This window comes from Podarcis cretensis (assembly GCF_951804945.1).
Source record: "Podarcis cretensis genome assembly, chromosome: 16".
NCBI classification, from domain to species: Eukaryota; Metazoa; Chordata; class Lepidosauria; order Squamata; family Lacertidae; genus Podarcis; species Podarcis cretensis.
Window position 1 is genome coordinate 39,175,524 of NC_137186.1, and position 16,103 is coordinate 39,191,626.

General features: G+C 46.2%; 1 long non-coding RNA gene across 1 annotated transcript; it reads left to right on the top strand.

The window, feature by feature from the left end:
* Positions 1-9,737: 9,737 nt before the first annotated feature.
* Positions 9,738-16,103, top strand: LOC307205141. Its single transcript, XR_013833907.1, has 3 exons — positions 9,738-10,427; positions 12,426-12,556; positions 15,207-16,103. It is a non-coding gene; the product is annotated as an uncharacterized lncRNA (long non-coding RNA).

A 16,103-nucleotide genomic window follows, 5' to 3' on the forward strand; every position in this document is an offset into this window, starting at 1 on the left:
GTTGCCAGGCGACGGGCTGGGTTGCTGCGCAACGCCGAGGCTCCCAGGTGGACGCGCCGAGGGCTGTGCTGCGCGGGATCCTTGCCTGGAATCACTTCTTCTTTGTAGACGCTGCAGGCAACGGGTGCCTCGCGCATTTCGCCGGGCGCGCAAGATGCGCCGCACGTTTGGAATGTTGCTTTATTGCGTGTTTAAATGTTGCAAAGCTGCCCTGGGAATTTTGCTGACAGGCTGGGTAGGAATCCCTCGGATGTAAATGCACGCAATGCCCTCTCGAGAATCTGTTTCGGTTTTCCAAAGCAGTCCGGAGTTTCCAGATTAGTCCGTGCACGCGCTTCCCCCGTTTCCTCCGCGTCCAGCGCGCTCCCACCACTGGGTTGGGAAACGGTGCGCGCGCAGGGAAGTTGGCTCTGCATTTGCCCAGGTTGGAGCATTGCACTGCAAAGCAAGTTGCCAGTCAAAGCCGAAAAAGAGAAAGAGAAAAAGAAAGAAAGCCAAAGTCTGATAAGAAAATACAATTAAACAGGTCATCAATGGGTGGTGTGGGGAGTAAATCACAGGAAGAAGAATATTAATAGGAAAAAATATATTACGTTTTTATATTCTGCTGGAAGCCACCCAAGGTGGCAGGTGGGCAACCAGATGGGCAGGGTATGAATGTTGGGTTGAAATAAACGACAGACGAATGGCAAGTGTCATATGGGAGGCATCTCCCGAGCATGTATCGGGGAGTCCCTTTTATTGAATATAACAGCATTGCCACATATGTGCTTGTTGCTGATTGGTTAACACAAATACAATGCAAGGGTTGCAAATAGGCATTAATCATCAATAGATTAAAGGTTGGGAAAGGGAACACAGAATTGGACAGGCGTGAAAACCTCCTTATTAAACTATTACTAGTGATTGAAATATAGCATTCATCCGTAGATGTGGTCAACCAAGCACTAAGAACAGGTCAGGATGCAATGTCTCATGAACTCAATGTGGACTGAACATTCTAGGGTGATGAAGGAATGTCTCAGCTTAAAATGGTTTAGCCAGAGTCATGTGTAGAAGCAAAACTTCCCATAATATGAATAATAAATTTATTTATTTATTTATTTAGGCAAAAAGAAGAACATGATAAAGAAAAAGGAGGTGTAATGGTAAGAGAATGAGAAAAATTCAGTGAGAAAAAGTTAGAAACTCACAGGCAACAAGCAGAGGTGTAATAAAATTTGGTGGTTGAAATCTAAGTTGGAGGAAGCAGGAACAAAGAGGTGAGAGCTGGCATATCCTGGAGAAAGGTAGCCTTATAGGCGGCCAAACAAAATAAAAGGAAATACAGTGGAACCTCAGTTTTCAAACCTAATCCATTCCGGAAGACAGTTCGACTTCTGAAACGTTCAAAAACCGAAGCATTTACTTCCAGGTTTTCGACGTTTGGGTTCCGAAACGTTCGTCAACAGAGACATTCAAGAACCGAGGTTCCACTGTAGATAATCAGGCCCAAGAAATCAGACCAGGCAGAGATCAAGGCATGAATGTAACAGAAGAAAACAATGTCTTGCAGCAGATTAGCAGCATAGGAAAGAAACCCAGCCAGCAATAAATCACACGGAGTGGGTGAAGTTAACTCTTTCTTAGAAGGAAGAAGGCCTGCTCAGGGATGCCAGGCCTAATGAGCACAGCAACTCTTCTTGGTTGGCAGTTGTGGAGGCTGAAGGTCCCCATCTCCCCACAGCTGCCTAAATCTCCTCCTCCCCTGGGTCCTTCTCAAGCAATCTGAGACTATACCAATGTGCCTGTCTCTGCTTCGCCCACTTCATGCCCCTTCTGGTCCAGGAGAAGGGGAGCTTGATGCAGCCGGGTGGGGAGACCCCCATGCCTCTTCACCAGCTGGACTTCTCTCGGCCTCTCGGCCTCCTTCCTCTTTTGCTTCTGCTTCTGAACATCTCTCTCCCACAGACTCTCCCTGCTCACTAAACCCTGTTACCTCTTCAAATTCTGACACCTCCTTCTCCCTGGCTTCTCCCTCTTCTTCCCCTGACCACTCATCGTCTTCCCGCCACCACTTCCCAGGCTCTGAGCCTTCGTCCCTTAGGGATTCCCCAGCTGGTGCCTCCCACCTTTCCTCTGTGTCCAGCCCAGTGGTGGCCAAACTCAGCACTCCAGATGCTTTGGGACTACAGTTCCCATCATCCCTGACCACTGGTTCTGTTAGCTAGGGATGGTGGGAGTTGTAGTCCCAAAACATCTAGAGGGCCGAGTTTGGCCACCACTGGTCTAGCCAGTCCATGACACACAGTAAGAGGGAAATGATAAGCGCTGTGGCTGCATTGCCTTTACTTGACTGAGCCTAAGTTTATCTTTTTGGAGAGTTCCTCAACGTGGCCCAGCATGTCTGGCTTCCTTTGGGGCAGGAATTGGTTTCCAAATTAACCTAACGACAGCAGCTTCTTCTTAAATCTTCATTATCTGACTGCTCATAGCCACATTGGCTTGCATGTGTGTATTTAATCGTGGCAATCTTGAGACAAAACTATTTATCTCTTCCTTTTCCTATTCTTTTTAGAGCAAAAGAAGAAGAAGAAAGCACTCAAAAAGGCCCTCTGAAACAAAAATGCACATTTATGGCAATGCATTCAAGGCTATCTCATCTTCCTTCTGTTGGTCAGACTCTCCTCCACCCTCAAATCTGGCAAACTGAGCAGATTGTTTCCATGTTGTGGAAACAGATTTGCTTCCATGAGGTCTACAGCTTTGCATTCCGCTTCAGTAAAGAACCTTAAGAAGTTGTTGTTCCAATCCAGTGGCTCTTATGCTGTGAAACGGGGCCTTTCAGCAATCTCTGGTGTACGCCAGACCACACTGAAAATAATAAGGGGAAATGCTGGCGGCCAACTGGGTTTGCTCATAAAATAGTCACAAACAGAAAAGCAATGAAAAATTCAACAGGTAAAGCCTTTGTAGAGAAGAAAATTAAATAACAGAGATAAATTTAAGCTGCTTTTCTACATGGCCATTTGCTGTAAATGGTGAAGCAGAGATGATGTGAAGTTTTTAATCCTCCAAGCTACAGGTTTCTTTCACATCATCATCACATGCTGAAAAGAAAATTCACTTTTCAATTACAAAACAATAAACTGTGGGCTGATGGTTTTGCTGTTTTATGGGTTCTTTTGCTTTCCGGGACGGTAGTTCGATTGTAATTCAGTGCACGTCCCCTTGAATGCACAGGTGGAAAAGCAAGAAAGGGATGTCGTCAATAAATGGTGATCCACAAGGATAGCCCTCACAGAGCTACAGTTGCTAGGATGGTTTAGCAATCAGTTCCTCTTCCACAGGGATCTCTGGGAATTGTAGCTCTGTGAGTGAAACAGGGCCCTCCTAACAACTCTCAGCATTCTTCACAAACTACAGCTCCCAGGATTTTGCTGCTTTGAAAGTGTGGTGTGAATGTGGCCTAAGTCCTGGGTTGGGCCTCCTTGAATTCTTGTTGGGATCAAGAAATGAGGATTTGATTGGCACCTTGCTTTGCAGTACAATGCTCAACCCTGGGGAAATGTGTGTGAGAGAGAGGGAGAGGGAGAGGGAGAGGGAGAGGGAGAGGGAGAGACAGTGTGTTTCTGGTTTCTCTATAGGTAGTTGGTACAGCGGTGTGTGGTGAATACAGCTTCTTTGATGGAAAAGCTGACTTACAATGGCAAAAACACAGGCCAAACCTGATGCAAATGTACGGTTCCCATGTCTTCCACCACCACATAGTTGTTTATTGTCTATTGTTTTCTCCTGCTCTGAAGTATAGTGCCCGAAGCAATGGCTCCCAGTTACAAGAAAGGAGATTCTGACTAAACGTCAGGAAGAGCTTTCTGGAGGTAACAGCTGTTCAGCAGTGAAACAGTCTCCCTTGGGAGGTTGTGGGCACTTCTTCCTTGGAGGTTTTAAGTACAGTGGTACCTTGGTTTAAAAACAGCTTAGTTTATGGGAGGAGAACGCTGCAAACCCAGAAGTCGGTGTTTTGGTTTGTGAACTTTGCCTTGGAAGCAGAACATGTTCTGCTTCCTGTTGAGTGTGTTCCATTTGTAAATTGAGTCCCCTGCTGCTATGAAAAAGCACATCTTGGTTTAAGAATGGTTTGGTTTGAGAACGGACTTCCGGAATGGATTAAGTTCAAAAACCAAGGTACAACTGTATATTGAAATAAATGTGTTGAATCAAAAGACTTAACAAAACATCCTTAAACAATGAAAAGGCAACAATCATTTCATTTCCTACACCCTTTATTTTACACCAATGTAAATTTTAAAAAATAAATAATTGGTGTTTGCTATTTAGATCAATCTGTATAGCTCATTGAGTCGAGCACGAGACCCTTAATCTCAGGGCCGTCCTTTGAGCCCCACGTTGAGCAACAGATTCCTTCAGGGGCTGGACTTGAAGACCCTCGTGGTCCCGTTTAACTCTTCTGTGATTCTGTAATCTAAGGCCATTGCTTTCAAATGAAATCATTCTCTGCGCACTCAAACACAGTTCAAACACATTCAAAGGTTTTAATAAAAAGTAATCTTTATTAAATAGTTTTCCAGATGAAATACATTGTTTCCGAGAGATTTGCATGGGGAAATCTTTTCGATTCCTCAAGAATAAGGGGCAATGGGGTGAGGGACGCCAGGGCCACATCCGCACCATTTCATGCGCTATGAAGCCGCTTTAAACACTCATGGCTTCTTCCCCCAAAGAATCTGGGAGCTATAGTTTGAAAAGGGTGCAGAGAGTTGTTAGGAGACCCCCTGTTCCCTTCCAAGAGCTACAATTCCCAGAGTTCCCTGGCAAAAAGGGAACTCTACCCCTACCCCTACCCCTACCCCTGACGCTAACCCTAACCCTAACCCTAACCCTAACCCTAACCCTAACCCTAACCCTAACCCTTAACCTTTAACTAGAACTACAATTCCAGAGTTCCCTGGCAAGAAGGGAACCCCAACCCTACTCCCTAACCAGAGATACAATTCCCAGAGTTCCCTGAAAATGAACATATGAACAGAGCAGCGAAAGCCTTATCTTTGCTGTTCAAGGAATGGCATGCAGAGAGAAAGCCTCTCAGTAAAAAATCACTTTTTCACCAATCAGTCAATGAATCAATCAATCCATCAATCAATCATTTATTGTATTTGACTAAAAGCCATTACAGATCCAGTTACAAAAGCATCAAACCCAAAGACCCAAACTATAGTTCCCAGATTTATTTGCTCTTCAGATATCTGGGCGCTCCTTTTTTCAGCTTGTCATAGTCTGCATTCACCGCATAGAACTGAAAGAGGGCAGCACAGTTAAGCGTTATCTCCAGCTTGGACTACTACCATGCGCTCTACATGGGGCTACCATTGAAGGTGACTTGGAAGTGGCATGAAAGGATCTCTAATTATTCAACTTTATTGGGCTTAAAAGGAATTTTGCAGGAAGAACCACAAGTCAGTGGCAGAAACTCAGGGATCTATCCTGGTTATTCAGTCAGAGTTTAGAAGACTGAACTGGAGAGGAGAATGAAGAATCATAAAAGGAACCCAAGGGTCATCTATTCCAACCCCAAATGCTGTGATCACACACACCAGGCCTTCCAAAGCTGAAAGCTTATTATTCCTCCCACCAAATGGCCATTATTATTATTATTATTATTATTATTATTATTATTATTAGCCCATCTTCCGTAGATTTCAGGGATGGGGCTGATGGGAGTCCCAACAATCTCTGCTGGACACCATTTGTATTTGTAAAAGCCCTTTAAAGCCATCCTCTCAGGCCACGGATCCCTGTGATTAATTCTGAGTTGCGTAAAGTAGTGGGCAGCTGCCACGGATGGGAGTCCAGCTGAGGTCCCATTCAAAAGCGCTGCCTGGCATCCATCAGTGAAGGACACCCAGGGGCCACTGGGAGGCGGGGAGCACGTGACGTGGTTTTGCGGGGATGGCAGTTGTCAGCACCATGCCAAGGGCTGATCCTGCCCTGAGGGGTGGCACTTACCTGACATCAGGGTTGCGAAGAGCAAGGCGCATGGTGCACAGGCCGGTCCGTCCGATTCCAATGAAGACGAACAGAGGAATCAGCTGTGATAAACAGAACGTTTTGAGATCAAAAGCCGAAGTTGAAAACCGGAATAAGTCGCCTAAGACATTGTGTGTGGGAGAGGTCAACTACGAATGACACCAGATTCAGGTGCAAAGCCATGTTGATCTGTCATAGTCATAATAACAAGATGAAAAGATCTTTTTTAATAATTCCAGTGGCACCTTAAAGATCAACTCAACATAAGTTTTCAAGGTATGAGCTTTTGTGTGTAATACACACTTCGTCAGATACTTCAGCCTTATAACTGTTGAGGAATGTTATGGCCACTTGGTTCCACAGGGAAGGGCAAGGGATTCTTAAAGGGATAGATGACCAAAATTAGCTTCTAATTGCATTCTATACAAGATCTTAAAGTAGCTGTCTTATTGCAAAAGAATTTTAGAAATACACTTGAAAGAGAAGTTGCTGAATTACAACTCATTACCAAACTAAAAACTATGGAGAGACCTGGTCTGAATGGAGATATTGGAAAGCATGCCTTGGTTTAAGAACTCTTTGGTGTAAGAACTTCTGGAATGGATTAAGTTCGTAAACCAAGGTACCACTGTAGATATTTGATGGCCACACTGTCATTTATAATCTAGTTTAGATTAGATGACACTCAGAGTCCCTTCCAACTCTACAAATCTGTGATTCCATGATTCTACAGAAATCGAAATTGAGATTAAAAAAGAAGAAGCTAGGATAGCATTTACGAATCAAACTGAAATTGGAATCATGGTTAACAATTTGACGATTATACAGTGGTACCTCGGGTTAAGTACTTAATTCGTTCTGGAGGTCCGTACTTAACCTGAAACTGTTCTTAACCTGAAGCACCACTTTAGCTAATGGGGCCTGCTGCTGCCGCTGCGCCGCCGGAGCACGATTTCTGTTCTTATCATGAAGCAAAGTTCTTAACCTGAAGCACTATTTCTGGGTTAGCGGAGTATGTAACCTGAAGCGTATGTAACCTGAAGTGTATGTAACCCAAGGTACCACTGTACTGAGTTGTGGGAGGATACTAGGATGAAAATGAGCTTCGCTTTTCCCCTGTAGGTGCTACTTCGCATGTCTTCTCCAACGCTCTGATTTAATTTTGCCCAGAAATGGAAATGGTGGTTTCTTCCTCTCAGAATCAGTTCCTTGAAATCGTAGGGCTGGGGTGGGGGTTCGGGGATAAGGGCATTTTAGGCTCTGGCGGAAGGGGGCATTTTGGTGTTTATCTGCTGTGGGGAGAGTCCAGATGCCACCCTCACATTCCAGCTCATTGTGGGGAGGGGGAACCCCTAAGGATGTGGAGTAGGCTGGTACCTTCCTCCTGGTCTCTGAACTTTCTCATATTATCAGGACATCTGGCCTCAAAGCCGTCATGATTCCTCACATTATCAGCACATCAAAGCCTGTCACTTCCTTCAGCATTACTGATTCAAGGTGAGGAATAAGAAGAAAATATTCTCCGAACTTGGTGTGTTGCCAGTTGGAAACTTTTGGTGTGTGGAAAAGCATGAGCTAAATTTGAATTTAGGAGCCCCCCCCCCTCCATAAACCCCAGTGCATGGCATGAACTTAGAATGATTTACTTTGTTTGAATGAAGTACTAGTAGCACTGAATGGGTGTGAAAACCTCTGAACTATACCTGACAGCAGTCCCCAGCATTGATGGATGACCCAAACGTGAATTGAATTTATTGGGGAGGGGAGCACTGCACATATTTACACCTGGAAGTCTTCAGTGGAGAGGGTGAAGAATATCACACTCCAAAAGTGTCTCTCGTTAGCTTCAGGAAGTCTGAGTCCAAGGCAGCCGTCAATCCTGGCTCCCCATCTCCCAGTGCCGCCTCAGCCGCTGCCAGCCAGAGCCATAGAGTTCTGACCAGCCCAGCAGCTCATGGAGGGCTGCCTTTGCTCTCCTCCTTCTTTCCAGCACACCTTTCTCCAAAAACTCAAGCCTCCTGTAAAACAGCACTCCCCCCCCCCCTCTGGGCATAGCCTGCCTGCTCACCTGTTTTCGTAATCAGGGAAGCTGGAATTCTACACCTTTCTCCACCCTTTGATAACCTTGAGAATCTCTGTTTTGCACTGGTCCCATCACCTCCTGGCAAACAGAAGGGGAAGAAATGGAGGCAGTGAGAGATTTTACTTTCTTGAGCTCCATGATCACTGCAGATGGTGACAGCGGTCACAAAATTAAAAGACTCCTGTTTCTTGGGAGAAAAGCAATGACAAATCTAGACAGCATCTTAAAAAGCGGAGATATCACCTTGCTGACAAAGGCCCGTATAGTTAAAGCTCTGGTTTTCCCAGTAGTGATGTATGGAAGTTAGAGCTGGACCATAAAGAAGGCTGATCGCCGAAGAATTGATGCTTTCAAATTATGGTGCTGGAGGATACTCTTGAGAGTCTCATGGACTGCAAGAAGATCAGACCTCTCCATTCTTAAGGAAATCAGCCCTGAGTGCTCACTGGAAGGACAGATTCTGAAGCTGAGGCTCCAATACTTTGGCCACCTCATGAGGAGAGAAGACTCCTTGGAAAAGACCCTGATGTTGGGAAAGATTGAGGGCACAAGGAGAAGAGATGTTTGGACAGTGTTCTTGAAGCTACTAACATGAGTTTGACCAAACTGCGGAAGGCAGTGGAAGACAGGAGTGCCTGGTGTGCTCTGGTCCATCGGGTCACGAAGAGTCGGACACGACTAAACAACAACAAAAGGACTTTGATGTGCTCATGACCAGCAATCCACAGCTTTGTCTGCCAATGGCCTTTCCCAGGCTAGCTATGTGAGCTGGCTGGGCTTGTGATCCTAAACTTTAATGCAAAAGTGGCTGATGACACGGATTTCCATTTTAAAACAATCAAAGTCAAGATGCATTGGGAGAAACAGCGTCTGTTTTGGGAGAGCCAGCATGGCCCCAGTTGCAAACAAGCAGTGTCCTCAGGGCTGGCGACAAAGGTTGGCACAACTGGGCATCTCCCACCAGGGCAGAGGACACTGCCAAGAGCACCTGACCCTCCTTCTCTTCACCACTGACTGCACCTGGCTTCAATGGTGTAGTTCCTTTTCGCTTTGGTCTAGATAATGGTGATGGTGGAGAGGGAGAACAGTGGTTGCTGCTGCCTGCCTGGTCATTGTCTCCCTGGATGGAAAGCAGGGGTGCCAACTTGAATAAAATATTGGGGGGGGGAGCAGGTAGGCTCTACCCTGCATCATCATCATCATCATCATCAAATTTTATTTGGATCCCGCCCTCCCTGGCCAAAGGGCTCAGAGCGGCTAACAACAAGTGAAAATAGCACAGTGTACATAAAATCACATAGTCAAATAATTAAAATACATTCTAAAATCAATTCAGAATCAAATTAATGGCAACCATTGGGCTAGAGTTCTATGAGGATTACAGAAGGAGAGAGGGGGTCAGACTGTGCCTTGGCCAAAAGCCTGGTGGAACAGCTCTGTCTTGCAGGCCCTGCGGGAAGATGTCAAGTCCCACAGGGCCCTAGGGTCTTGTGACAGAGCGTCCCACCAGATCAAGGCCACAGCCGTAAAAGCCGTAAAAGCTCTGGTCGAGGCCAGTCTAACCTCCCTGTGGCCCAGGATCTCCAAGACGTTTTTATTTGAAGACCATAAGGTTCTCCGTGGGACATCTCAGGAGAGAGAGGTCTTGATCACAAGACTTGGTGCATGCAACCATTTGAATGCCCATCAACTCTGGGGGTGGTGGCCCCTTCAAATATTTTTTGGGGGGGGCTGAAGGGACCTCAGCCCCCAGGAGTTGGTTCCTATGATGGCAAGCCGTGTGTGTGTGTGTGTGTGTGGCAATGCGGGAGAAAGTTGGCCACGATGGGGGTGAGAGGCATTGAGAGGGCATGGTGGGTTCCCTGCCCAAGTTGTCTCCAAAACTTGCAGCTGCCACTGGAGATACTGAGGCCAGATGCCCAGCGAGGCCACAGATTGCCTGGGCAGGGATGGCCATCCTTTCAACACCCACCTGCTCAAATCAGAAAAGCACCACTCTAAACCAAACAGGAAAGTTAGAAAAAGGAAACTAGCGATTACAAACGCAATAGGAAACGATCCTAATCAGCTTTGACTTCCCTGGTCACTGTAGCAGCAGGTTGCTTGCAGGGAAAGACCCTGGTCCTCTTTCAAGAGAAAGGTATGCTCTCAATCCCCACGTAAGATCTTCCACACTTTTGGTGGTGCTGAGTCAAAACTCCCATCTCTTCAACATGTATAAATTGGACACTATGGCTGATCCAGAAAGACACAGAAGCTCGACACTCAACAGTAAAATTGGAGAGGATTTCTCAATCAGTCATGCAAAGTCACAAAGGTGAGCATAGTATATTTTTTATTACTTATATATCACAGATGTAAGTATGTATGCCATATTATTATTATTAATAATAATAATACAAAAAATAAGATCTGGAGGGGGATGAAGAAGGCAGCATTGCAGTGTAAATGTCCGAATTTGAAATGAAGCAATGGATGGCGACAAAATATTTCAGTAAATGTGGATGTTTTTATTTTATTTTATTGAAATGTAAGGGGTCATGGAAGTTGCTCTATTATATTACATGTCAAGAATGATAACTATATAAGGGGGAATGAGGAGGCAATCAGCACCAACAGCTCTAAAAGAGCTTCATCAAAGGGAAAAATTATTGATGACCTGATTTTCTGGGAAATATGGCTTCTTCATTTGATCACTGGGGGATAGAGAGCAAAGCTCTCCAAGTGTTCTGCCTTTAAGGAACTCTTCCCGCATCAACTTGCCTTTCCCAGAAGGCCATGCATGCTTTGGAGGATAGTGGGTGCTGGGGGGGGGACACGAAGCCCTGCAGCCCTTACGCTAGCCAGTTGCCCACAGATGTGGTGGGGAACCCTGTCCTGTGGCCAGGAGCAATCTGTCCAGTCAGCTTCTGAGAGGGACGTTTTCACCTCAGGCAGGAACATGTTTTCTCTGGCCCTGCAATGTTGAATTGGGGGTGGGAGAGGCGATCTTAGCCTCAGGTAGCAAAATGTCTTGGACCAGGCTTATTATTCATTTATTTATTCCATAAAATTTATATACTGCTTGACTGTAAAAAAACAACAACCAAAAAACCACACCCTTCTAAACAGTTTACAAAAAGAATAAAACAATCAGAAAAAAAAGTTTTAAGGAGCTATTTAAAAGAATTGGAAAATAATTAAAATCAACAATAAGCTCAAAACACATGTCAACATGTCTGATTACGCTTATCTAAGCAAAAAGGTAAGGGTGAAGGTTTTTCCCCGGTGTCAATAAACAGGTAGTTCCAATGTTTCTGCCACACTAAAAATTGTCCTGGCTGAATGGAGAGTGCTGGACAACTACAGATGAGCAAATCTGCCCATTTTGGCTTCTCTCCATTTCTCATCTTTCAAGTTCAGTTCATAATTCCACATCCGTTTGGAATTTGATACACACAAAAAGGGTCCTCATGAAAATTCACCACCAGGAACCCATGCTTGTCTCAGTTTCTTCTTTTATATGCATTCCTGCAAAGCCACTCCCCCCAGCATAATGCATTTGTGTGTGTTGTTTTCACTCACGCATGCATTTTATGCACATGTTGTCCCAGAAAATGCATTTTAATAAATGTAACAATGTGCTGCATTAATAAAAACAACATCGATAATTTTTGCACACAAGCATTGCAAAATTCACAGAAGGGGTGGATTTCAGTTTGCATATTGTTTCGTTGAGAGCAAATTGGGTAGGTGTCCCTTCCTGTGCACGCCACTTTGATGACTTTATGATGTGAAACATTTATAAAACAAACAACAAAGGTAATAATATTAATACAGTGGTACCTCTGGTTAAGTACTTAATTCGTTCCGGAGGTCCATTCTTAACCTGAAACTGTTCTTAACCTGAAGCACCACTTTAGCTAATGGGGCCTCCTGCTGCCGCCATGCCGCCGGAGCACGATTTCTGTTCTCATCCTGAAGCAAAGTTCTTAACCTGAAGCACTATTTCTGGGTTAGCGGAGTGTGTAACCTGAAGCGTATGTAACCTGAGGTACCACTGTACTCGCATACAAGATCAAATTTCCTCTCCCCTCAACTCCCCCCAATCACCCCTCTGCATCGTGGCCCTTACAAGTGAGGCTGTGGCAGGGAAGGCGTCTTCTCAGGAAGCCCGTCTCTACTTGAGAAGTTCCACTGATGAACTTCTTCTCCATCCTCAGGCTCCCCATCCCAGAGCCCAGTCGGGAAATCACTGATGTCGAACACACAGGGAAGGGCAAAGCCCATACTGCCTAACTCTGCTCTTTGTTTCCTCCTTTGCCCCCCTGAACAGGAATCCATGCCTTGGCCTTTGTCCTCTGCTGGGCCCTGGCACTCGCAGCTCCCCATGGAAAGCAGAAACAGTGGGGCAAAGATTGTTGTGGGGTGTTGGGACACCAGGCAAAAGAACTTTTCGATGCCTATGTAAGTATGCTGAATGGATTTTTATTATTAATTAAATGTCTATACTACCCTTCATCCGATGATCACGGGGCAGTTTACGATATCGAATGCTAGGAGCATTTAGCTCAGCAGCAAGGAGCCTCAGGCCCTCCAGGGATCTCCATCAGGCCCTTGGGACTCTCCCTAGGCCACGTGGCCTTCCCAGGCCCCACTCTGACTCCCCAACAAGCTCTCCCTCCAGCCCCCAGTGTGGCCACGCATTTCTACTCCTACCACACCTGCAGCAGCAATGCCATACCCTTCGACGTTTCTCTGATGAAAATAGGGACAGCCTAAGGAAAAGCAGGTGGCACTGTGGTCTAAACCACCGAGCCTCTTGGGCTTGCCGATCAGAAGGTTGGCGGTTCGAATCCCAGTGACGGGGTGAGCTCCCATTGCTCGGTCCCTGCTCCTGCCAACCTAGCAGTTCAAAAGCACGTCAAAGTGCAAGTAGATAAATAGGTACCGCTCCGGCGGGAAGGTAAACAACGTTTCCATGCACTGCTCTGGTTTGCCAGAAGCGGTTTAGTCATGCTGGCCACATGACCCGGAAGTTGTCCACCAGCTCCCTGGGCCAGTAAAGCAAGATGGGCGCCGCAACCCCAGAGTCATCCGTGACTGGACCTAACGATCAGGGGCCCCTTTACCTTTACCTTTAAGGAAAAGTGAGACATCCCAGGACAAGATCAGAAACCGGGATGGCTTCTATAAATCTGGGACTCTCCCGGGAAAATAAGGGCACTTGGGAGGGTCTGCAAAACCACTTTCTGCCCTCCTCACCTTCTCCACAGACTCCTGTTTCCACCGTGGGTGGCTGCCAGGGCTGCCACTTTGCAAAGGGAGCCAAGCTGGACTCTCATCCGCAGTGATCACCCACAAGTTAAATCGCCCCCACATGTAATGCTCAGGCCTATAGGTCTATGGACCCCCAGTCAGGGCCCAACCCGGCCAGCTGCTGGCGCCAGGCCTGTGTGTGCGTGCCTTTCTGAATGTGTGTTTCTGCAGGTGCCTTTGACTGCATGGGCGTTGGGTGTGTGGGCCCATCTAGGGTTGCCAGCCATCGTGCATCATAGAGGATTGTCCTTTACTTCAGTGTAAAATGCTATGTCCTGTATTGATTCAAGGTTGTCCTGCATTTCCCTGTTTCTGCTCTGCTGCTGCAATTTCTCTCTTTCTCCTCTCCTCTCACTTCCTTTCCTTTCCTTTCCTTTTTCCTTCTTGCTCCCTCTCCTCATCTTGCCCCCAAAGAAGAGCAAACCAGGCCAAGGTCTTCTTTTGTGTTGTCGCTTCCAGTTCCCCGCAGCTTGGACTGGGTTAAGCTGGTCCCTCAGAGAGGAACAGGTTCCGAGAGTCTCTAGAAACAAGCGGTTTTGTTTTGGTGTAGCTCAGAATTCCCAGTTCTGAACATACCGTAGATATCTGCATGATATTTGAGAGAGGAGGGTGGGGAAGAAGTAGCTCCTCGCAAGGCTTATTCTCCCCCACCCCAATATTTTTATTTATTTCAGAAATTTAACACGTGGAACAAAGCTTGTCTCCTCATCAGAATATGCCCCCCCCCATTTATTTTTTGCCCGGCCTGCCTGTATGACTGTACAGTACTGCATGTGTGTGTGAAGCATCATGTAGTTCAGCTCTGTATAGCAAAACACGAGGGACGTGGGTGGCGCTGTGGGTTAAACCACAGAGCCTAGGACTTGCCAATCAGAAGGTCGGCGGTTCGAATCCCCGTGACAGGGTGAGCTCCCGTTGCTCGGTCCCTGCTCCTGCCAACCTAGCAGTTCGAAAGCACATCAAAGTGCAAGTAGATAAATAGGTACTGCTCCAGCGGGAAGGTAAACGGCATTTCCGTGTGCTGCTCTGGTTCGCCAGAAGCGGCCTAATCATGCTGGCCACATGACCCGGAAGCTGTACGCCGGCTCCCTCGGCCAATAAAGCGAGATGAGCTCCGCAACCCCAGAGTCAGTCAGAGGTCAGGGGTCCCTTTACCTTTATAGCAAAACACAGGCAGATTTACAAGTGTTGGGGGGGGCACCCAGTTGGCTGCAATAGATTGCAATTGGTTGCTTTGAAGTTATTTCAGCACCGGGCTGGGGAGGAGGGCTGTGGATTTGCCCCACACCGTCTTGTCGTGTATTTTGCCAGAACAAAGTTGGCATCCCTTTCCCGTCCCTGGCACGCAGCCCAGAGGAGTGGCAAAGGGACCCCTGACAGTTAAGTCCAGTCGTGAACAACTCTGGGGTTGTGGCGCTCATCTCGCTTTAGAGGCCGAGGGAGCTGGCGTTTGTCCGCAGACAGCTTCTGGGTCATGTGGCCAGCAAGACTAAGCTGCTTTTGGTGAAACCAGAGCAGCGCACGGAAATGCCGTTTACCTTCCCGCTGGAGCGGTACCTGTTTATCTACTTGCACTGGCGTGCTTTTGAACTGTTAGGTTGGCAAGAGCTGGGACCGAGCAACGGGAGCCCACCCCGTCGCAGGGATTCAAACCACCAACCTTCTGATCGGCAAGCCCTAGGTTCTGTGGTTTAGACCACTGCGCCACCCGCTTCCCACTTTGGCCCAAAAAGGTTTCCCAGCCCTGGCAGGAGATGTCATTGTTAACAAGGCTCTGTCTTTGTTTCAACTTCCACAGAAGAATGATTCCGGGCCAATTGCGCTTCCCCACAACATCCGTCTCAACTTCACAGGATTGCCCAACTGCACTTTCTCAGGACTGCCGAAGGCCGAGGAAGGCTGTGCCGCCATAACGGCATTCCGTGGACTGCTGGAGCAGTTTAACAGAAGCCATGATCCCATCCTGAAGATCGCTGGCTGGGAGATTCCAACAAAGATCACACAGCTAGACGAATGTCGCCGTTGTTTTGAGCAGCAAAACACCAGATGCCCCAATGAAAATATTTCTTACACCAAAAATGCCTCTTTTACTAATCGGAAAATGATATATTACTATGCTTTCCAAGAGTACCAGAGTTGCATGCTAAATTTCACTAGTAAAATACAGTTTGTTTGAGAGAAACATTTTGTAAAGGGGTGGCTGCACAATAATGAGATCAGCTGGTCACATTTTTGTATACAGAAGACATTTCCCCTGGAGAAACTAAGGCCTATGAGTTGTGTCCCTGAGCTCAGTGGGGCTTACCTCTGAGTAATGATTTAATTGCAAGGGAATCAAAACATCATTTCAAAACACAATTAAAATGGGAAGGAGACAATTCCTTACTGTGGAAAGTCTATTCCTGCCAATAAATGTGGCTTTTTAATTTGATTTATCAACCCAAGAAATTCAACTGCAGTATGTCTAAATGTTTTTAATGCATATATTTATTCTATTTTTTTTTTAAAAAAAAATCTATTTATTTTTATATTGAGATTTGTGTGTGTGCATTTTATAAAGTAATTATATTAAAGAGAGGTTTATACAATAATATATATTTTATTGATCTCAGGACGAAACTGGGGGGGTGCCTTTAGATATTTAAATATATATTTAAAGTATTTGGAAGATCCTCTGTTGTATGTATTTCTGTAT